The sequence below is a fragment of the Chiloscyllium plagiosum genome, unplaced genomic scaffold (assembly GCF_037043375.1).
Source record: "Chiloscyllium plagiosum isolate Xiang-an unplaced genomic scaffold, Cpla_swu_hap1 HiC_scaffold_26, whole genome shotgun sequence".
In the NCBI taxonomy this organism is placed as follows: Eukaryota; Metazoa; Chordata; class Chondrichthyes; order Orectolobiformes; family Hemiscylliidae; genus Chiloscyllium; species Chiloscyllium plagiosum.
Genome location: NW_028270164.1, coordinates 43,590,399 through 43,613,366, shown reverse-complemented (window position 1 = coordinate 43,613,366; position 22,968 = coordinate 43,590,399). Strand labels below are relative to the sequence as shown.

General features: G+C 41.4%; 1 protein-coding gene across 3 annotated transcripts in view; it reads left to right on the top strand.

Moving 5' to 3' along the window:
• The window catches only part of pacsin1b (protein kinase C and casein kinase substrate in neurons 1b), a 390,938-nt gene that overhangs the window by 50,778 nt on the left and 317,192 nt on the right, over positions 1-22,968 (top strand). Inside the window, exon 1 of one of the 3 annotated variants that reach the window (XM_087973659.1) lies at positions 21,986-22,067. The exons of the other annotated variants lie outside the window; for them this stretch is intronic. The gene's annotated coding sequence lies outside the window, so the exon portion shown is untranslated. Of the gene's footprint in view, positions 1-21,985; positions 22,068-22,968 lie in introns of those variants that run through there. 3 annotated transcript variants of the gene reach the window in all.

Sequence of the window (22,968 nt, the reverse complement as noted above, 5' to 3'; positions counted from 1 at the left end):
AGGGAATAAAACAACTATATGAAAATGGCACAAAACCCTGAAAGGGAAGACAAGGGAGTGAAAAAAATGCTCACCTCACAAAAATGAACAATGCCACCATTACGAATGGGCTCCAATTGCACAGCTGCGAGGAGCAGTGAAGTGACCAGAAAAATAATTCATAGGGGACTGTGGAATTTATTTCAGATGGAGAAGAGCAAATTTAGTGATTTTTTTGGCAAAAGGTCAAGCAAAAGAAGAAAAATTAAAAGTATAAGAATTAATTGGACTGGGACTCCGTAATTAAGCTGTGATTTCAGTAGGAAAATTTATAAAGGCCATACCCAGAAGTTTATTTAGAAAGTTATGCAGAAGGAAAAGGATTCTGGGTAATCCAAGATGGAGGATGGGAAAAATTTCTGGCTGTAACAGCTGCTCCTTTTTTGAGGTATTTTAGGTGCTGGAGGTGATTTCCTCAAGTTCCAGGAGCAGCAATTACTGTTTTATATGTTGTTGCATTGTTTTGGAACTTTGGAAAAAAAAGTCAAAACAACAGCGGTTTTAAAAGGGAGAAGAACAGACAAAGGAAGCACATAGTGAGGTCAGTGCAGGAGAGATAAAAAGAAAGAAACTGATGCTGCCTTTGCTGTTTGAATTCATGGATTGCTGGACATTGGAGTGCATCTGGGAAAAGTAACAATTCACAATTGATCTTGGAGGAACTGTTGGGTGAAGTTCACAGCACAGAAACAGATAAGTGTATTGTTGTTTTAAGTGTGACCTACAGAAAGGCTGCAGTAGTGAGTAGGATGGGTTCTTTCTTGATAATATGTTTTTGGAGATATGTCTCTTGATTAAACTTAAAATATAAGTCATAACTATTAATTTAACCTGGAGCAGTGTTTGTAGAGAAATAAGATGGTGTTATTTTCTGGGTCTGTAGATTGTGAAGAAGCAAAAATGGCCTTTAGTAGAGTGAAATGTGCTTCTTGTCAGATGTGGAAGTTTAAAGAGAGTTTAAGGATTACAGTGGATCATATCTGCCACAAATACTGTTGGTTGCGAATCTTACCAGGATGAATGGATCAGTTGGAGAGACAGTTAGAAGCAATGAGGAATTTGCAACAACAACAGTGTGTGATAGATGGCAGTTATAGGAATGGGGGAAAGTCTCAGATACAGTCACATAGATGGGTTAACTCCAGGAAAGGTAAGAGAGGTAGGTAGCTAGTGCAGGAGTCTTTTGTGGCTATACCCATTTCAAACAAGTATGTTGTTTTGGAAAATGGAGGGGGTGATGGATTCTGAGGGGAACGTAGCACAAATAGCCAGGTTTCTGCTATTGAGACTGGCTCTAATGCAATAAGGGGAACGTCGAGTTCCAAGAGATCAATTTTTGTCAGGGGATTCTCTAGTCCAAGGTATAGACAGACATTTCTGTGGTCAGCAGCGAAAAAGCAGAATGGTGTGTTGCTTCCCTGGTGTCAGGATCAAGGATGTCTCAGAGAGGGTGCAGAATGTTCTCACGGGGGAGAAGGGCCAGTAAGAGGTAATTGTCCACATTGGAACCAATGACATAGGAAGGGGAAAGGTTGAGATTCTGAAGGGAGGTTACAGAGGGTTAAGCAGGAATTTAAAAAGGAGGTCCTCGAGAGTAGTAATATCTGGATTACTCCCGGTGCTATGAGCTAGTGAGGGCAGGAATAGACGGATACAGCAGATGAATGCATGGCTGAGGAGCTGGTGTATGGAAGAAGGTTTCACATTTTTGGATCGTTGGAATCTCTTTTGGGGTTGAAGTGAGCTGTACAAGAAGGATGGATTGCATGTAAATTGGAAGGGGACTAATATACTGGCAGGGACATTTGCTGGAGTTGTTCGGGAAGATTTAAACTAGTAAGGTGGAGGCTGGGATGCAGGTAGATAGTGAGGAAATATCAATCTGAGACTGATACAATTGAGAACAGAAGCAAGTCAAACAGTCAGGGCAGGCAGGGACAAGGTAGGACTAATAAATTAAACTGCATTTATTTCAATGTAAGGGGCCGAACAGGGATGGCAGGTGAACTCGGGGCATTGTTAGAAACGTGGGACTGGGATATGATAGCAATTACAGAAACATGGCTCAGGGATGGGCAGGACTGGCAGCTTAATGTTCCAGGATACAAATGTTACAGGAAGGATAGAAAGGGAGGCAAGAGAGGAGGGGGAGTGGCATTGTTGATAAGGGATAGCATTACATATGTGCTGAGGGAGGATATTTCTGGAAATATATCCAGGGAAGTTAATTGGTGGAACTGAGAAATAAGAAAGGGATGATCACCTTATTGGGATTGTATTATAGACGACCTAATAGTCAGAGGGAAATTGAGAAACAAATTTATAAGAAGGTCTCAGCTATCTGTAAGAATAATAGGGTGATTATGATAGGGGATTTTAACTTTCCAAACATACACTATGGCAATCCTAGTCTTAAGGGTTTAGATGGAGAGGAATTTGTTAAGTGTGTACAAGACAATTTTCTGATTCAGTATGTGGATGTACCTACTAGAGAAGGTGCAAAACTTGACCTCCTCTTGAGAAATAAGACAAGGCAGGTGACTGAGGTGTCAGTGGGAGAGCACTTTGGGGCCAGCGACCATAATTCTATTAGATTTAAAATAGTGATGGAAAAGGATAGACCCGATCTAAAAGTTGAAGTTCTAAACTGGAGAAAGGCCAATTTTGACGGTATCAGGCAAGAATTTTCAAAAGGGTAAAGGGACGGCTGGAAAATGGGAAGCCTTCAGAAATGAGATACCAAGAATCCAGAGAAAGTATATTCCTGTTTGGGTAAAAAGAAAGGCTGGTAGGTATAGGGAATGCTGGATGACTAAAGAAATTGAGGGTTTGGTTAAGAAAAAGAAGGAAGCATATGTAAGGTATAGACAGGATAGATTGAGTGAATCCTTCGAAGAGTACAAAGGCAGTAGGAGTATACTTAGGAGGGAAATCAGGAGGGCAAAAAGGGGACATGCGATAGCTTTGGCAAATAGAATCCAAAGGGTTTTTACAAATACATTAAGGACAAAAGGGTAACTAGGGGTAAATCGGGCCCCTCAAAGATCAGCAAGGCAGCCTTTGTGTGGAGCCGCAGAAAATGGGGGAGATACTAAATGAGTATTTACTGTGGAAAAGGATATGGAAGATATAGACTGTAGGGAATAGATGGTGACACCTTGCAAAATGTCCAAATTACAGAGGAGGAAATGCTGGATGCCTTGAAATGCATAAAGGTGGATAAATACCCAGGACCTGATCAGGTGTACCCTAGAACTCTGTGGGAAGCGAGCGAAGTGATTGCTGGGCCTCTTGCTGAGATATTTGTATCATTGATAATCACAGGTGAGGTGCCAACTGGAGATTGACTCACGTGGTGCCACTGTTTAAGAAGAGTGGTAAGGACAAGCCAGGGAACTATAGACCGGTGAGCCTGATATCGGTGGTGGGCAAGTTGTTGGAGGGAATCCTGAGGGACAGGATGTACATGTATTTGGAAAGGCAAGGACTGATTAGGGATAATCAACATGGCTTTGTGCGTGGGAAATCATGTCTCACAAACTTGATTGAGTTTTTTGAGGAAGTAACAAAGGGGATTGATGAGGGCAGAGAGGTAGATATGATCTATATGGATTTCAGTAAGGTGTTTGACAAGGTTCCCCATGGGAGATTGATTAGCAAGGTTAGATCTCATGGAATACAGGGAGAACTAACCATTTGGATACAGAACTGGCTCAGGTAGAAGACAGAGGGTGCTGGTGGAGGGTTGTTTTTCAGACTGGAGGCCTGTGACCAGTGGAGTGCCACAAGGATTGGTGCTGGGTCCTCTACTTTTTGTCATTTACATAAATGATTTGGATGCGAGCATAAGAGGTACAGTTAGTAACGTTGCAGATGATACCAAAATTGGAGGTGTAGTGGACAGCGAAGAGGGTTACCTCAGGTTACAACAGGATCTTGACCAGATGGGCCAATGGGCAGAGAAGTGGCAGATGGAGTTTAATTCAGATAAATATGAGGTGCTGCATTCTGGGAAAGCAAATCTTAGCAGGATGTATACACTTAATGGTAAGGTCCAAGGGAGTGTTGCTGAACAAAGAGACCTTGGAGTGCAGGTTCATAGCTCCTTGAAAGTGTTGTTGCAGGTAGATAGATTAGTGCAGAAGGCGTTTGGTATGCTTTTCTTTATTGGTCAGTGTATTGAGTACAGGAGTTGGGAGGTCATGTTGCGGCTGTACAGGATATTGGTTAGGCCACTGTTGGAATATTGCATGCAATTCTGGTCTCTTTCCTATCAGTAAAATGTTGTGAAACTTGAAAGGGTTCAGAAAAGATTTACAAGGATGTTGCCAGTGTTAGAGGACCTGAGCTATAGGGAGAGGCTGAACAGACTGGGACTGTTTTCCCTGGAGCGTCGGCGGCTGAGGGGTGATCTTATCGAGGTTTATAAAATTATGAGGGGCATGGATAGGGTAAATAAACAGTCTTTCACTTGGGGTTGGGGAGTCCAGAACTAGAGGGCATAGGTTTAGGGTGAGAGGGGAAAGATATAAAAGAGACCTGAAGGGCAACTTTTTCACATAGAGGGTGGTACGTGTATGGAATGAGCTGCCAGAGGAAGTGGTGGAGGCTGGTACAATTGCAACATTTAAGAGGCATTTGGATGGGTATATGAATAGGAAGGGTTTGAAGGGATATGGGCTGGGTGCTGGCAAGTGGGACTAGATTGCGTTGGGATATCTGGTCGGCATGGATGGGTTTGGACTGAAGGGCCAGTTTCCATGCTGTACATCTCTGTGACTATGACTCTAAGTGCTCTGGAGTGTGAAAGATTAGAAAATGTACATTTAGTCCAGTGGAAAGTGGAAAAATTCAATCTTGGTTCTAGAATACTGGAAAATCTTGAAACAGGTTAAAGTCGCCATTTTGATCATTAAAAAGGGCAGTAAGGAGGACACAAATTTGAACGAAAGAAAATTTCAAAGCTTTAAAGCATTAAAGCACTATTGAACAGTTAGTTAGTAGAATTTAAAGTTTTATTGGAAGATTTTATACAGTATTACTCCGATGCACATTTAAAAAGACGAGAAGATGAATAAATTATTTTAACATTGCTGTAATACAGAACATAGCAAATTTTACAGCAATATTTAAAACAACACTGATGAATGTAAGAATTATAAGAATGTGCAAGCTTGTGAAGAACGTATTACAAGCTGTATTGAAATGATGCAAATTTAAAATGCCTTTACAGTAATTTACAGTAAGAATTCATAACCACATTAAGAAGAATTAAAAGATGAAATAAGTCTGTGAGGGCTCATAGGCACAGGCAATGCCAAGCCATGACAAAAGAATCCAACGTGCAAAGACTGTAGGTCACTTCCAGAAGATGTGTATAAATACAGAACTGCATAAAAGGCAGAAGCTATACATATAAAGAGCTCAACACTGTTTTGACAGTCTTCCTTCGAATAAATAATAACAGTAGGTCCTTATAATCAGATACAGGAGAGGTTATAATGAGGACAAAGAGATGGCACACCAATTCAGTAGATATTTTGGTTCTGTCTTCATAAAGAAGAACACAAATATCATCACAAAAATGATAGGGAACAGAGTGTGTAGTGAGATGGAGGAACCGAGGGAAATCAGTATCAGTAAGGAAATGACATTGAGGAAATTGATGGGATTAAAGGCCAACAAATGCCCAGAGCATGATCATTTACATCCCATGGAGTCATAGAGTCATACTGATATACAGCACGGAATCAGACCCTTCGGTCCAAATTGTCCATGCCAACCAGAGACCCAACCCAATCTCGTCCCACCTGCCAGCACCCGGCTGATATCCCTCCAAACCCTTCCTATTTATATACCCATCCAGATGCCTGTTAAATGTTGCAATTGTACTAGCCTCCACCACTTTCTCTGGCAGCTCATTCTATATATGCACCACCGTCTGCGTGAAAAAGTTGCCCTTTCGGTCTCTTTTATATCATTCCGCTCTCACCTTAAACCTGTGTATTCTAGTTCTGGACTCCCCCACCCCAGGGAAGAGACTTTGTGTATTTATCCTATCCATGCCACTCATGATCTTATAAACCTCCATAATGTCACGCCTCAGCTGCCGACGCTCCAGGGAAAACAGCCCCAGTCTATTCAACCTCTCCCGATAGCTCAAATCCTCCAACCCTGGCAGCATATTTGTAAATCTTTTCTGAATCCTTTCAAGTTTCACAACATCCTTCCAATAGGAAGGAGACCAGAATTGCACGCATCATTCCAAAAGTGGCCTAACCAATGTCTTGTACACTCGCAACATGACCTCCCAACTCCTGTACCCAATACTCTGACCAATGAACGAAAGCATACAAAGCACCTTCTTCACTATCCTATCTACCTGTGACTCCACTTTCAAAGAGCTATGAGCCTACATTCCAAAGTCACTTTGTTCAGCAACGCTCCCTGGGATCTTACCATTAAATGTATAAGTCTAGTGATGGAGAGGGATAAGTATGCACTGCAGGGCAAGAGTTATAGCTGGGGGCAGGGAAATTATGATGCGGTGAGGTACGACCTAGGATGCGTGGCTTGGAAAAGTAGGCTTCAAGGCATGGGCACAGTTGACATGTGGAGCTTGTTCAAGGAGTCCTTGATAAGTATGTACCTGTCAGGCAGGGAGGAAAGGGTCATGTGAGGGAGCCGTGATTTAATAAGGAATTGGAATCTCTTGTTAAATGGAAGAGGGCGGCCTATGTAAAGATGAGGTGTGAAAGTTCAATTGGGGCGATTGAGAGTTATATGGTAGCCAGGAAGGATCTGAAGAGAGAGCTAAGAGCAGCAAGGAAGGGACATGAAAGTCCTTAGTTGGTAGGATTAGGGAAAACCCTAAGGCTTTCTATAGGTATGTCAGGAATAAAAGAATGACTAGGGTAGGAATAGGTCCAGTCAAGGATAGTAGTGGGAAGTTGCATGTGGAGGCTGAAGAGATTGGGGAGACACTGAATGAATGCTTTTCGTCAGTATTCACTCAGGAACAGGACATTGTTGCCGATGTGAATATTGAGTCACAATTAATTAGAATGGACGGCTTTGAGATATGTAGGGAAGAGGTGTTGGAAATTCTAGAAAGGGTGAAAATAGATAAGTCCCCTGGGCCTGATGGCATTTATCCTAGGATTCTCTGGGAAGCAAGGGAGGAGATTGCAGAGCCATGGCCCTTGATTTTTATGTCCTCGTTGTCTACAGGAATAGTGCCAGTCGACTGGAGGATAGCAAATGTGGTTCCCTTGTTCAAGAAGGGGAGTAGGGATAACCCTAGTAACTATAGGCCGGTGAGTCTCACTTCTGTTGTGGGCAAAGTCTTAGAGAGAATTGTAAGGGATAGGATTTATGAACATCTGGATAGGAATAATGTGATCAAGGATAGTCAGCATGGTTTTGTGAAGGGCAGGTCGTGCCTCACAAACCTTATTGAATTCTTTGAGAAGGTGACTAAGGAGGTAGACGAGGGTAAAGCGGTAGATGTGGTGTATATGGATTTTAGTAAGGCGTTTAATAAGGTTCCCCATGGTAGGCTACTGCAAAAAATACGGAGGTATGGCATTGAGGGTGAGTTGGAGGTTTGGATTAGGAATTGGCTGGCTGGAAGAAGACAGAGGGTAGTAATTGATGGTAAAGGTTCATCTTGGAGTGCAGTTACTAGCGATGTTCCGCAAGGATCTGTTTTGGGACCATTGTTGTTTGTCATTTTTATAAATGACCTGGAGGAGGGGCTAGAAAGTTGGGTGAGCAAGTTTGCGGATGATACGAAAGTCGGTGGAGTTGTTGACAGTGAGGAAGGATGTGTCAGGTTACAGCGGGATATAGATAAGTTGCAGAGCTGGGCAGAAAGGTGGCAAATGGAGTTCGATGTAGGTAAGTGTGAGGTGATTCACTTTGGTAAGAGTAACAAAAAGACGGGGTACTGGGCTAATGGTCGGATACTTGGTAGTGTGGATGAGCAGAGGGATCTTGGTGTCCATGTACACAGATCTCTGAAAGTTGCCACCCAGGTAAAGAGTGCGGTGAAGAAGGCATATGGCGTACTGGCTTTTATTGGTAGAGGAATTGAGTTCCGGAGCCCTGAGGTCATGTTGCAGTTGTATAAGACTCTGGTGCGGCCGCATCTGGAGTATTGTGTGCAGTTTTGGTCGCCATACTATAGGAAGGATGTGGAGGCACTGGAACGGGTGCAGAGGAGGTTTACTAGGATGTTGCCTGGTATGGTAGGAAGATCGTATGAGGAAAGGCTGAGGCACTTGGGGCTGTTTTCATTGGAGAAAAGAAGGTTTAGGGGTGACTTGATAGAGGTGTACAAGATGATTAGGGTTAAGATAGGGTTGACCATGAGAACCTTTTTCCATGTATGGAGTCAGCTATTACGAGGAGGCATAGCTTTAAATTAAGGGGTGGTAGGTATAGGACAGATGTTAGGGGTAGATTCTTTACTCAGCGAGTCGTGAGTTCATGGAATGCCCTGCCAGTAGCAGTGGTGGACTCTCCCTCTTTATGGGCATTTAAACAGGCATTGGATAGGCATATGGAGGATAGTGGGCTAGTGTAGGTGAGGTGGGCTTGGATCGGCACAACATCGAGGGCCAAAGGGCCTGTACTGCGCTGTATTTTTCTATGTTCTATGTTCTAAGTCCTGCTAAGATTTGCTTTCCCAAAATGCAGCACCTCGCATTTATCTAAATTAAACTCCATCTGCCACTCCTCAGTCCATTGGCCCATCTGATCAAGATCCTGTTGTAATCTGAGGTAACCTTCTTCACTGTCCACTACATCTCCAATTTTGGTCTCATCTGCAAACTTACTAACTATACCTCTTATGCTCGCATCCAAATCATTTACATAAATGACAAAAAGAAGAGGACCCAGCACCAGTCTTTGTGGCACACCACTGGTTACAGACCTCCAGTCTGAAAACCAACCCTCCACCACCACCCTCTGTCTTCTACCTTTGAGCCCGTTCTGCATCCAAATAGTTAGTTCTCCCTGTATTCCGTGAAATCTAACCTCGCTAACCAGTCTCCCATGGGAAACCTTATCAAATGCCTTACTGAAGTCCACATAGACCACATCTACTGCTGTGCTCTCATCAATCCTCTTTGTTACTTCTTCGAAAAACTCAATCAAGTTTGTGAGACATGATTTCCCATGCACAAAGCCACGTTGACTATCCCTCATCAGTCCTTGCCTTTCCAAATACATGTACATCCTGTCTCTCAGGATTCTCCCCAACAACTTGCCCACCACCGACATTAGGCTCACTGGTCTATGATTAACTGGCTTGTCCTTACCACTCTTCTTAAACAGTGTCCCTACTACCTTACTTAAATCATGGCACCACGTTAGCCAACCTCCAGGTTTTCGGCCCCTCACTTGTGACTATAGATTACACAAATATCTCAGCGAGAGGCTCAGCAATCACTTCCCTAGTTTCCCACAGAGTTCTAGGGTACACCTGATCAGGTCCTGGGGATTTATTCACTTTTATGCGTTTCAAGATATCCAGCAGTCACCATCTATTTCCCTACATTCTATATCTTCCATGTCCTTTTCCACACTAAACACTGATGCAAAATACTTGTTTAGAATTTCCCCCATCTCTTGCAGCTTCACACAAAGGCTGGCTTGCTGATTTTTGAGAGGCCTTATTCTCTCCATAGTTACCCTTTTGTCCTTAATGTATTTGTAAAAGCTCTTTGGATTCTCCTTAACTCTAGGAAGTGGCTCCAGAAATCGTGAGTGTATTGGTGGTCATCTTTCGAGGTTTTATGCATTCCAGAACTTGTTCCTATGCATTGGAGAATAGTTAATATTTAAAAAAGGAAGTAGAGAAAAATCTGGGAATTATGACTGGTTAGCCTGACAACTGTAATAGGGAAAATGCTAGAATCCATCATAAAAATTAATAGCAGAGCATTTATGAAAATAGCGACAGGTAAAGCCAGCAACGATTTATGGAAGAGAGATCATTCTCGACAGAGTTGCTGGAAGTTTCCAGGGATGTGACTAATAGTGTTAATAAGGGGAAATCAATAGATGTAGTTTAGTTGGACTTTCAGAAGGCTTTCAACAAGATTCCACATAAGAGATTAGCATGTACAATTAAAGTGCATGGAACTAGGGGTGGTGTAGTAGCTTGGATAGAGAACGGGTGGACAGGAAATAAATGGCTCATTTTCTGAGTGACAGCCAGTGAATAGTGGGGTATAATTAATGAATAGAATAATTAAGGGGAGGTGATGGCCGAGTGGTATTATTATTCGACTGTTAGTTCAGAAACCCAAATAATGTTCTGGGGACCTGGGCTTGAATCCTAACATGGCTGATAGAGGAATTTGAATTTGAATTTTTATTGAATTTGAGTTCATTTTAAAAAAGTCTAATAATGACCACAAATCTATTGTGGATTGTTGGAAAAAGCCATCTGGTTCACTCATGTACTTTAGAGAAAGAAACTGTCATTTTTACCTGGTCTGGCCTACATGTAATTTCAGACCCCAACAATGTAGTTGACTCTTAAGTGCCCTCTGGGCAGTTAAGGATGGGCAATAAATCTTGGCTTGGCCAGTGATGCCATCATTCCTGTGAATGAATAAAGAAAATATACTGCAGAGATCAGTGCATGGACCCCAGCAATTCACAATGTATATTAGTAATTTGTATGAGGCAATTAAATGTAACATATCCAGTTTTGCAGATCACACAAAGCTAAGTGGGAGGGAGAACTGTGAGGAGAATGCAGAGATATTTCAGTGTGATTTGGACAAATTGAGTGAATGGGCAAATGAATGGCAGATGAAGTATAATGTGGGTAAATGTGAGGTTATTAACTTTGGTAACAAAAACAGGAAAGCAGATTATTATCTGGATAACAATAGATTGGGAAAAAAGAAATGTAATGGGACCTGGGTGCACCAGTCACTGAGAGTAAGCATCCAGGTGCAGCATATGGTGAAAAAGGCAAATAGCTTGTTGACCTTTGTAGCAAGAGGATTCAAATACAGGAGTAGAGACGTCTTGCTGCAGGTGTACAGGGCCTTGTAGAGACCATACATATAATATTGTGCAGTTCTCGTCTCCTTATCTGAGGAAAGACGTTCTGACTCCGGAATTAAGGTCTACTAGACTGATTCTTGGGATGGCAGGACTGGCATTTGAAGAGGGATTGGACAAGTTAGGATTTTAGTCAATGAAGTTTACAGGGATAAGTAAGGTTTCATAGATATCTATAAAATTCTAACTGGACTAGACCATTTGGGATTCAAAGAACTTGTTCATGTCAATGGACGTCCTATTCATTTTAAGTTTGATGCAAGTATGAGTTGTCCTATCAGCTGTCCTTTCAGACCAGATACTGTGGATGAAATATCAAAAGTTACAATCAGCAGATATGAGACTATATGATGGAGATGGAATATTTGTCAAGAGCATAGTTATGTTTCAAGTTACAAGGACTGTAACAGTGTTGAAAATGTTTACATAATTCACAATCGACATTTCTCACTTGTAAGCCTGTGTGCATGTATTGACAGGTGCACTCATTGGGCTCTTGGAGTGGATGTCTGTGGTTGAACCATGAGCCTTCTCCCTTCCCAGACAGACTGATATCCTTGCAATGCCTCCTTGACCCATGCCCATTACAATCCAGTCTCCTTAGCTTGGTCATCTTCCCTTCCTTGTGTAACTCATACGCTGCCACCAGATATGAATAAACTTTATGCATGGCATAAATAAACTTTCCATAGTGAGGTCAAAGCAGTGTTTACTCCCTTCAAAACCTGGAAAGTCACTGTCTGTCTTTTATATGCAATCAAGATTGGAAAGTAAATATTGCATATTTGTGGGGAACTTACTTGGGAAGGGGAATTTAATTCTGTGAATTGGATTTTTTAATGAATATTCCTGAGATGCAAGTGTATGCATAAGGTCTTCCCGATTTGCCATTAGGAAGCTCGACCCATTTTTAAAGTTCTGGGGGCTAAGTTGCACATCTTGATTCTGCTGTCGGGCTTCAGAATTTTGACCTCCTGCCCAATTAAGTTCACTCGTCTGTCTTTCTTCCCTACTCCCAGGAGCAGTACAAGAGACTAAATTTTGACTACATCAGAAATTTGCAAAGACTGTTTCCTAAAGTATGATCATTTTGATATTATTTCTTTGCATCTACTTTCTGAAAAGAGACTATATTGGCAGACAGTCATCATCAGTGTTCCAGATCATTCCTGAACCAGAAAGAGGGATGCAGAATACAAAGTAAATGAAAAATGTAAAAATAGCTTTAAGAAGAAGATATTTAAATGCAATTTATGATTATTGTTAAAAGGAACAATATCCAATATTTTTATATTCAGTAGGGCCTCTTTAGAGCTGTACTGATGACTGCACTGTAGTTGGGGTGTGTGGTACTGAATTAAACCAGAGAGAAGATTCAAAGTTTGACCCATAGTCTATGCTGCTGATTGATCTTGGTAAACTGTGACATAGGGGTTCCACAATTGGCTCCAGAAAACTTTGCAAGAAAAGAGGATAGACTTCCAACAAGGCTACAGCTTCAATCACACCACTATCGTCAGCTGGAAATTAATCATGCCAATAATTACATCTGGAGATTTAAGAAAATAAATGGATTAAAAACTTCTCACACCTTCAGGCCATTCCAAAATGATTCATATCCAATTAATTACTTTTGAAGTGTGGTCATTATTGTTACCTTGTTGAACACAACAGTCAGTTTGTACACAGCAAGATTGCACAAACAGCAACTGGGCTGAATGGTCCATTAGTTTATTTATTTTTGGTGGTTGTACTTTTTGGGAAATGTAAAAAGTCTTGCATTGAATGTGGATCTATAGTCATTAGCAAGATTCAACATCATCAGAACAGAAGAAGAAAATAGTCAATATTTAGCTAAACAAAACCTTCAGCATGCAAAACTTTGAATCAAAGCAGCTTAAACCCTGCTGAAATTATTTCTATCATTTTTCAGAGGTTGTGTTGTGGTTTTATTTTCTTCCCTTAAAATAATTTACTGTTATTATTAATTCTGGTCTGCTGTTCTAGGCCTATACAGCATGCCATCCTTTCATTTGTCATAATTAAGCCATTAATAAGCAAGTACAGAAGGTACATTCATTCATTTTTAAATTGATAGATCAATCTTTCTGAAACATCATGTTAATTATTGCTTTCCTTCCCAAATCCCTGAAGAGAAAGTGTATGACTCTGCATTGAAACTGTTGCAACATTTGAGGTATGAGTCACCGACGCAGAACAGCAGTAGAAAAATATCACGCACAACACAGAAAACAAAAGGGGCTAATTTACTGCAAAAGATACAAGACTTACTGGCCACAAATCACAGTTTTATTGCAGTGATTAGTAGTTTGTTTTGGTAATGCATTCACCACAGAAAGATAAAATGTAAAAACAATGATGGTTGACAATTGATTGAACTGAAAATCGATCACCTGCAGAATTTAAAGAATTTTTGCTGAGTTTGATCTGATGAGGGGCGGATCTAGTCATAGACATTACTGAGTGCATGGCTTAGAGTTGAAACCAGTTTGACTGATGTTTGCAATCTCTCTCCATTTATGAATATGTTTATCTGGTTCTCTGTCTATTCACTTGATGAGAGAAATGTTCTCTCATTTCTGTTTCTAAATCTGATAGTTATCTTAATTGCTTGTACAATTGTCATGATTACAGTGTCACTAATCTTCCTAGCTGGAAATGTGTTGCTGGAAAAGCGCAGCAGGTCAGGCAGCATCCAGGGAACAGGAGAATCGACGTTTCGGGCATAAGCCCTTCTTCAGGAATGCTGCCTTCTTCACTAATCTTCCTAGCCTGGCTAATTCACAGAGACATCCACCTCACCCCGCCCCCCAAAAACACCAGTACAGGCTGTTATTTTTCTCCCTCTCTCTCTCTTTAATGCTTAAATGTACCAATTCATAGGGAAGATATATTTACTCTACCTGCATGATAGTATCATGAACACCATGAATCTGTATCTCAGAACTCAATTTGTGGCGAATGATCTTTCTCAGGAGAATTGTCAGATAATCTGAGTTCAGACATACGCCTGTAGAATTGGGATTTGGGTTTATCCTACATGTGATTCTCCCCCTCCTCCACTATTAATAGTTAACATACACTGCAAGTAAATGAAGATTTAAAAATAATCTACACTTTTAATCATCAAACACTATTTGTTATTGTTCTTCCCTCCATGTTCAGATATTTAAAATTTCCTTCCTCATTAATTACAGGTTATTTTGTTAATAAAAATACTTATAACACTAATAGAGGAGTACGTGGATAAACATGTTTCAAGCAAGTAACTGTGGCATACAAGTAGGTTACCTTGAGCTTGATTCAGTGAAGCATTACATTAATAATTATGCAAAGTCCTCCTGCTCTTGTAATGAGCTATAATGTTTGCACTTTTGAAACTGATACTGAGGCAATGGAATGTGTAAATAATGGTGGCTTTTCAGTTCACTCAGCTCTCCCATTTTGAATTAGCTCGTTACTTGTTTTATTGACTGTTGAATTGAACAGATATTTTTCTGAATTGCTTTGGGTTTTTGCGGTCCATTTTAGATTTAAAAAAACCCATTAAAACCACATATATAAATAAACCTTTAGCCACCTGCCCTAATATCTCTTTATATGAATTTGTAACAAACTTGATTGATAATGCTCCAGTAAAGTGCCAGGACAATTTATTATATGAAAGGTGCTACTAAAGTGCAGTAGTTGTGAAAATAAAATGTGAGGAGCATCTGGGAAAAAAAGCCTGGATTTTAAAATTGTCAGTTAAAAAAAGGACTAACAATCATTCGAAATATTGTAAGCATCTCTGTACAAAATCAAAGAAACAATATTCTACTAAACTTTAACTGGTTGATAATACTGCAAGAAATGTCAAATTTTGTGGAACAAAAAAAAGATTTCTGCCAATTAACTCAAAGCTATTAACTTGATGTTGTGGATGGGATTTTCCTCCACTATAGGCAATTTAGTTAATCAGAATGTAAGGCCCGATAAAGGGATCTTCTGACATGGTGGTGGTGTCCCTACCCGTGGACCAGGAGGCCTGAGTTTATGTTGCACTTGCTGCAGAGGTGAGTAATAACCTTCTGAACGTGATCAGAAAATATCTAGTCTAACATCTTAAAGTGCTCTTGTGACACAGTGGTAGAACCCTACCTGTAGCCAGAAGATCCTGGTCCAGGTTCAGGTCTTACCTGTCTCAGATATGTGTCATAACATGTATGGTAAGGTTGATTAAAAATATCTGTAAGGCCCATTGCTACATTCTCACCCTAACTTAGTATTCTTACCTCCTTATGCTAGGGAAGATGGTAGTTACGTGAATAATGGCAGAGAAGTAATAATAGGAAATTTTCTTAATTTTCCTTCCTTGAGCCACTATTACTTCTGACATCTGGAACTGCCAGGAGAGATAAGGAAGAGGTAGAAGACCTTGATAGATAGTTGGTTAGAAGGAGAGAACCCACTAATGGCAATTTCTACTTCTTTGAAGCCACTGTCGCTCACTTAGTGAAGATCTTGATCAAGTCAAACTCTTGTTTAAAATGTTGAAGAAGTCTTCAGGGCAGTTCAGCTGTCTGTAGCTGGATATTTAATGTTTTATGCTGCTGAAATGTGTAACATTCTGCTATGCTGATTCAGCTTCATTTTCAGCTGACGCAGAGAGTCTGTCTTTATGACAGAATTCATGTTGAGAACTTGACTGGAGAAGTAGTCACCCCTGGTCTAGGGACATGGATTGGAGTCAGCATGATGTGTAAGTTCTGTCCTGATCCTCTGTAAATGGAAATATGAGGAGCTGGTGTTGTATGTTTCTTGAACAGTTCTCTAATTCAGCTCTGCTTTGTGTAGTTGTTATATATCTGCAGAAACACAGAAAAACTCCTTGGATAAATACTAAAAACATTCAAAACTAAATTCTGTCAGATCACCGGTCCTTATAACATGCCTGGAGTAACCACTTAAATAAGGTCACAGAAAAATCTTCACTCTATCCTTGAAACATATTTTCTTAATTCGAAGCTGAATTTATAGCAATTGCAATTACTGTAGTTTCTTTGATCCTGCCATCCAGTCTCACATAATCTCCTATGAAGCCTGATAAGTGCTTTCTAAATGTATGACTGCTCTTTTGCTTGCTTGAACCAGTTAACAGATGAGTTCATCAGCAGTGGGTAACTAAAGATTCCAGCTCTAGTGTTTATATTTTAGTTTGATTTCAATAAGTGATTAAACTGAGTCTTGTACCATTCTGTTTGAAGGACTGTACATTGGATATTTAATTCTACTTATTATCTTCTTTCCTCTTTGTTCTCCCTCTCCCACCTCAGACATTACCTGGACAATAAGCTCTAAATGAGCAATATAAAAGTTATACTTTCACTTTTTACTAATGATTCCAGAGCTTGATGTTCAGAAAGGGTACAAGAGCAGATGGCTTACCTCTTTCAGATTCCCTTAGAAACCTGGAAGCATGCAACATATTACTTGTGATGGAAAAATCTCATAGTCGCACTGCTATGGTGTTGGTTTTGATAAGTGTCTCTACATATCCGAAAATTTGTGTAACTGTTTTGTGGCACAGCATACAGCTTTCAAACTTCTGTGAGTCTCACTGTTTCTATTTGTTGTGTTTGCTCCTGATTTCTGCTAATTTGTGGACAGCTGACAAGAAGATTCCAGATCTTGATGTTCAGGAGGGGTAAAAGAACAGGTCATAGAGTCATAGAGATGTACAGCATGGAAACAGACCCTTCGGTACAACCCGTCCATGCTGACCAGATATCCCAACCCAATCTAGTCCCACCTGCCAGCACCTGGCCCATATCCCTCCAAACCCTTCCTATTCATATACCCATCCAAATGCCTCTTAAATGTTGCAACTGTACCAGCCTCCACCACATCCTCTGGCAGCTCATTCCACACACGTACCACCCTCTGCGTGAAAAGGTTGCCCCTTAGGTCTTTTTTATATCTTTCCCCTCTCACCCTAAACTTATGCCCTCTAGTTCTGGATTCCCCGACTTTGTCTATTTACCCTATCCATGCCCCTCATAATTTTGTAAACCTCTATAAGGTCTCCCCTCAGCCTCCGACGCTCCAGGGAAAACAGACCCAGCCTGTTCAGCCTCTCCCTGTAGCTCAGATCCTTCAACTCTGGCAACATCCTTGTAAATCTTTTCTGAACCCTTTCAAGTTTCACAACATCTTTCCGATAGGAAGGAGACCAGACTTGCATGCAATATTCCAACAGTGGCCGAACCAATGTCCTGTACACCTGCAACATGACCTCCCAACTCCTGTACTCAATACTCTGACCAATAAAGGAAAGCATACCAAACACCTTCTTCACTATCCTATCTACCTGCGACTCCACTTTCAAGGAGCTATGAACCTGCTCTCCAAGGTCTCTTTGTTCAGCAACACTCCCTAGAACTTTACCATTAAGTGTATAAGGACTTACCTCTTTCAGATTCCCTCAGAGATCTGGAAGCTTGCAGTGTATTATTTGTGATGGAAAACTAAACCAATTACAGGTGGAAGTATCTACTGCTAATTATCTCAGATTATTCTTACATATCTCTTAGTGGGTGGGGACCTTTTGCTGGGATCTTACTGGAGAGTGGAAAAAAATCTAGTATTTTAGACGCTAAGACCACCAAGAAATGAAATACAATACAACTGGGTAGAGAGGGTAAAAATGTTCATAATAATTCCAGAAGGCCAACTGCCTAGCAAAGCTGTCTTATTTTTAAATAATTTAGTTTAGTTTTAAAGATGGACATAGAAATGCATTCTCATAAACAACATTTCAAAAATAATTGTAATACTAACACAGAAAGCCTGACAGTTCTTTTTGTTGCATTATCCTGCCCTTAGCTAATTCCAAAAGGTTAGCAATCAAAACACAAATTCTGGTTGATTTTTGTTTTCTCATTTCTCCTTAAATTGGGCACTGAGACAAATGGAGAATCACATCATCAGTTTAACTGAAATTATTATGGATTAACAACTGAACAGATGACCTTCTTTAAATGCATCTGATTTACCCACTGAACCATCGAGAGTGGGAAAAGCTTACTTGTTTAAAATGCTATTCTTGAGTATCTGGTCTGGGATATTAGATCTGACAAACTGGCTTGGGGGACGTGAGTCAGGTGGGTTCTAATCTGGCCCGGTTTGGCCGGGAAGGGTATGGATAGTCAGGTCTGTGGCAGGAGTGTCAAATCAGGTGCGACAGCAGGTTTATGGGGTGGGGAAATGAGCCTTAGGGTGACTGATGAGGTGGGTATGTTTTTTGGGATCAGGTCCAGCGGTAGCAGCAAGCGGGTGTTTGGGGGTCATTTGAGTCACGTCCAACAAGTGGATGGCTCAAATGGCAGTGGAATAGGGATTGGGTTTGGTGACAGGGTATATTCGGGGGTCAGTTCCAGTCCATGGCATTGTTTCTAGTTTCATGGCAGGATGTTGGGTCCTGGGTGGGGGATCCTGGTTCCGGAGCAAGGTTTTTGGTCCTGGATGGGGAATCCTGGTTCCGGATCAGGATGTTGGGTCCTGGGTCGGGAATACTGGTTCTGGGGCAGGGTGTTGGGACCCGGGTGAGGGATCTTGATTCAGGGGCAAGGTGTTGGGTCCTGGGTAGGGGATCCTGGTTCTGGGGTAGGGTGTTGGGCCCCAGTTGTCTGGTCCAGGGAAAGGTTGTTGGGTCCCAGGGGTCTGGTCCAGGGGCAGGGTGTTGGGTCCCAGGGGTCTGGTCCAGGGGCAGGGTGTTGGGTCCCAAATGTCTGGTCCAGGGCAGGGTGTTGGGCCCCAGGTGTCTGGTCCAGTGACAGGGTGTTGGGTCCCAGGGGTCTGGTCCAGGGGCAGGGTGTTGGGCCCCAGGGGTCTGGTCCAGGGGCAGGGTGTTGGGTCCCAGGGGTCTGGTCCAGGGGCAGGGTGTTGGGTCCCAGGGGTCTGGTCCAGGGGCAGGGTGTTGGGTCCCAGGGGTCTGGTCCAGGGGCAGGATGTTGGGTCCCAGGTGTCTGGTCCAGGGGCAGGGTGTTGGGCCCCAGGTGTTGGGTCCAGGGGCAGGGTGTTGGGTCCCAGGTGTCTGGTCCAGGGGCAGGGTGTTGGGTCCCAGGTGTCTGGTCCAGGGGCAGTGTGTAGGGTCCCAGGTGTCTTGTCCCGTGGCACTCACTTTTGCAAAGGGCTGTGTAACTAACCCTTACCTAAAATAATCCACTCGCTGATGCATGAGCTGCTTCTGTTTCTTTGTTTTTGCCAGCATTTTCACTTGTTCTTCAGGACAGTCAAATCGAATACACTTACCTCTTTGATGTAATGTTTTTGCAGAACCTTGAAATCTTCTTTGAATAATCTAAAATTCGGATAATCAGTATTCAGCTAATTGAGGTTCCTCTGTAGCAACATCTTGAAAACTGTCCACATTACAGGGGAGGAGGTGCTGGACATTTTGAAATGCATAAAGGTGGATAAATCCCCAGGACCTAATCAGGCATACCTTTGAACTCTATGGGAAGCTAGGGAAGTGATTGCTGGACCCCTTACTTAGAAATTTGTTTCATTGATAGTCACAAGTGAGGTGCTGGAAGACTGGAGGTTGGCTAACATGATGCAACTACTTAAGAAAGGTGGTAAGAAAAAGTCAGAGAACAACAGACTGATGAGCCTGACATATATAAATGTCGAAAAGCAGCGGACCCAGCACCGATACCTGTGGCACACCGGTGGTCACAGGCCTCCAGTCTGAAAAGCAACCCTCCACCACCACCCTCTGTCTTCTACCTTCAAGTTCTGTATCCAAATGTCTGGTTCTCCCTGTATTCCATGTGATCTAACCTTTCTAACCAGTCAACTAGGAGGAGCCTTTTCAAATGAAGTCTATATAGATAACGTCCACCACGCTGCCCTCATCAATCCTCCTTCATTACTTCTTCAAAAAACTCAATCAAGTTATTGATACATGATTTCCATGTTGATTATCCCTAATCAGTCCTTGCCTTTCCAAATACAAGCAAAATCTGTCCCTCAGGATTCCCTCCAAGAACATGCCCATCACCGATGTCAGGCTCACCAGTCTTTTGTTCCCTGGTTTTTTCTTACCACATTTCTTAAGTAGTGGCACAATGTTAGCCAACCTCCAGTCTTCCGGCACCTCACCGGTGGTTATCAATGATACAAATATCTCAGCAAGGGGCCCAGCAATCAATTCCCTAGCTTCCACAGAGTTCTAAGGTACACCTGATCAGGTCCTGGGGATTTATCCACCTTTATGCATTTTAAGACATACAACACCTCCACCCCTGAAATATGGTCAGTTTTTAAGATGTTGCTATTTATTTCCCCACATTCTTTACCTTCTGTATTGTTCTCCACAGTAAACACTGATGTAAAGTACTCATTTAGTTTCTATTCCCATCTCCTGCAGTTCCACACATCGGCTGCCTTGCTGATCTTTAAGGGGCCCTATTCTCTCCCTAGAAACTCTTTTGTCCTGAATGTATTTGTGGAATCCCTTTCATTTGTCCTTAACCCTATCTACCAAAGCTATCACATGTCCCCTTTTTGCCCCCCTGATTTCTCTTTTGAGTATATTCCTAATGCCCTTAAACTCTTCGAGGGAATCACTCAATCTCTGCTGTCAATACCTGACATATGCTTCCTTCTTATTCTTGAACAAAACTTCAATTTCTCTAATCATTTAGCATTCCCTACATCTACCAGCCTTGCCCTTCACCCTGACAAGAACGTGTTTCTGTGGACTCTCTTTATCTCATTTTTGAAGACATCCCATTTTCCAGCCATCCCTTTACCTGTGAACATCCACCCCAATTAACCTTTGAAAGTTCTTGCCTAAAACTGTCAAACTTGGCCTTTTTCCAATTTAGAACTTTAACTTTTAGATCCAATCTATCCTTTTCCATCACTATTTTAAAATTAATTGAACAATGGTCACTGACCCCAAAGTGCTCCCCCACTGACACCTCAGTCACCTGCCCTATTTTATTTCCCAAGTGTAGGTCAAGTTTTGCACCTTCTCTAGTAGGTACATCCACATACCGAATCAGAAAATGTTTTTGTACACACTTGACAAATTCCTCTCCATCTAAGCCCTTAGCACTATGGCAGTCCCAGTCTATGTTTGGCAAGTTAAAATCCCCTACCATAATCACCTGATGATACTCAACAGATAACTGAGTTTTCCTTACAAATTACTCTATATTTTAATGATAAACTGACCATATTGGATACAATGTTCATAAACTTTGCATTCCAAGCATAATATCATAAGTTGTAATCATAAAAAAACTAAATAAATGTAAACAATGGGGAGAAAAATGTGGTGGGAGTAAAATTAATGACTAAACATTTCCGAAGACATAGGTATTCCCAGAAAATACTCGTCCCTATTAAATAAGAAGGTTCTCAGTGTTGGATCATTCATCTGTGACATTCATCCACAATAGTAAGTGTCCTTGATAATTCAAGGTTTAGTTTATTAAAATTTCTTTCTTCTTCCCCGATCTGAATGAGTTAATCAGTATTAAATTCAATTCTAGTATTCATTTTACATTGATCAGAAAAGTCATTTACTCTAAAAGTTGTCTCATCATCCGCCCTGTTTGCAATTATTCAAATAGTTTTTTTGGCAATTCCACATTAACATTTCACCTTTGGATCATTACAAGTCCCCTGATAGCTTAAACAACCCGATTGGTGGTTGTGAAATTCCTGCGTAATCTGCTTGCTGATCTTTGACTCTCATCTGCTGCATTTTCCATGTGACTTTGTTTGGGAAAAAGCTTGTTTTGAGAACCGGTGGTTAGTATCAGCATTCTGTGTTTCAGGTTGTGAAGCTGTGCACGTTCTATTAGATTTGACGGTGATTAAGCACTGAACCCTGTAAAATCTAATTCTTGGCTATTTTTCACAAGGTACGTCCGTTTATTTACTGCTTGCCTGTCAGAATTAAGAACCAATTGGTTACTGAAAAAAATGTTGCTAGAATCTCATTCACTATGGTTCTGTATTGCAATATTTGAAATCTATGGAAATTGGATAATGACTTCATTGTTTATCTGATAACTGCAAGTATGCAAAATCTGTAGGATCTCCAAAATAATTTTGGTCAGTATACCACAGTAGTCTCATCTGAAGAAAAGGTAATGATGTAAATTGGTCCTTCACAATTTATCTTACTTTGTGAAATTCTTGTCAGAGGAAGTAGTTTCACATTTAATTGGAAGTTCTAAACTAAACCCAGTTACATTGGAGCAACTCTGAAACAACTTGTCTTATACAAATGTACAAGTTATGATCATTCTACAGGTTTTGCTTCGAAATGAACTTGGAAGAAAAACAAATGTAACAAGTGCAGGTATATTAGTTAGGTATTCCTTTCACTGCAGTCAGTTGTTTCTTTGAAGAAAAATTTCATAAATTCATCGAGTCATGGAATCCCTACAGTGGAAGCACTCCATTCGGCCCATTGAGTCCACATTGACCCTTCAAAGAGTACCCCACCCAGACCCACCACCGTACCCTATCTCCATAACCCCACATTTACCATGGCTAATTCACCTAGCCTGCACATCCCTGGACACTAGGGGCAAAAATATAGAGAGGGGTTTGATATAAAGGGGAAGGCTGCATGGGCTGGGGCTTTTTTCCCTGGACCATCAGAGCCTGTTGGGTGACCTTATAGAGGTTTATAAAATCATGAGCATGAACAGGGCGAATAGTCATGATCTTTTCCCAAGGGTGGGGAGTCCAAAACTAGAGGGCATAGGTTTAAGGTGAGGGGGAAAGATTTAAGAAGGACTTAAGGGGCAACTT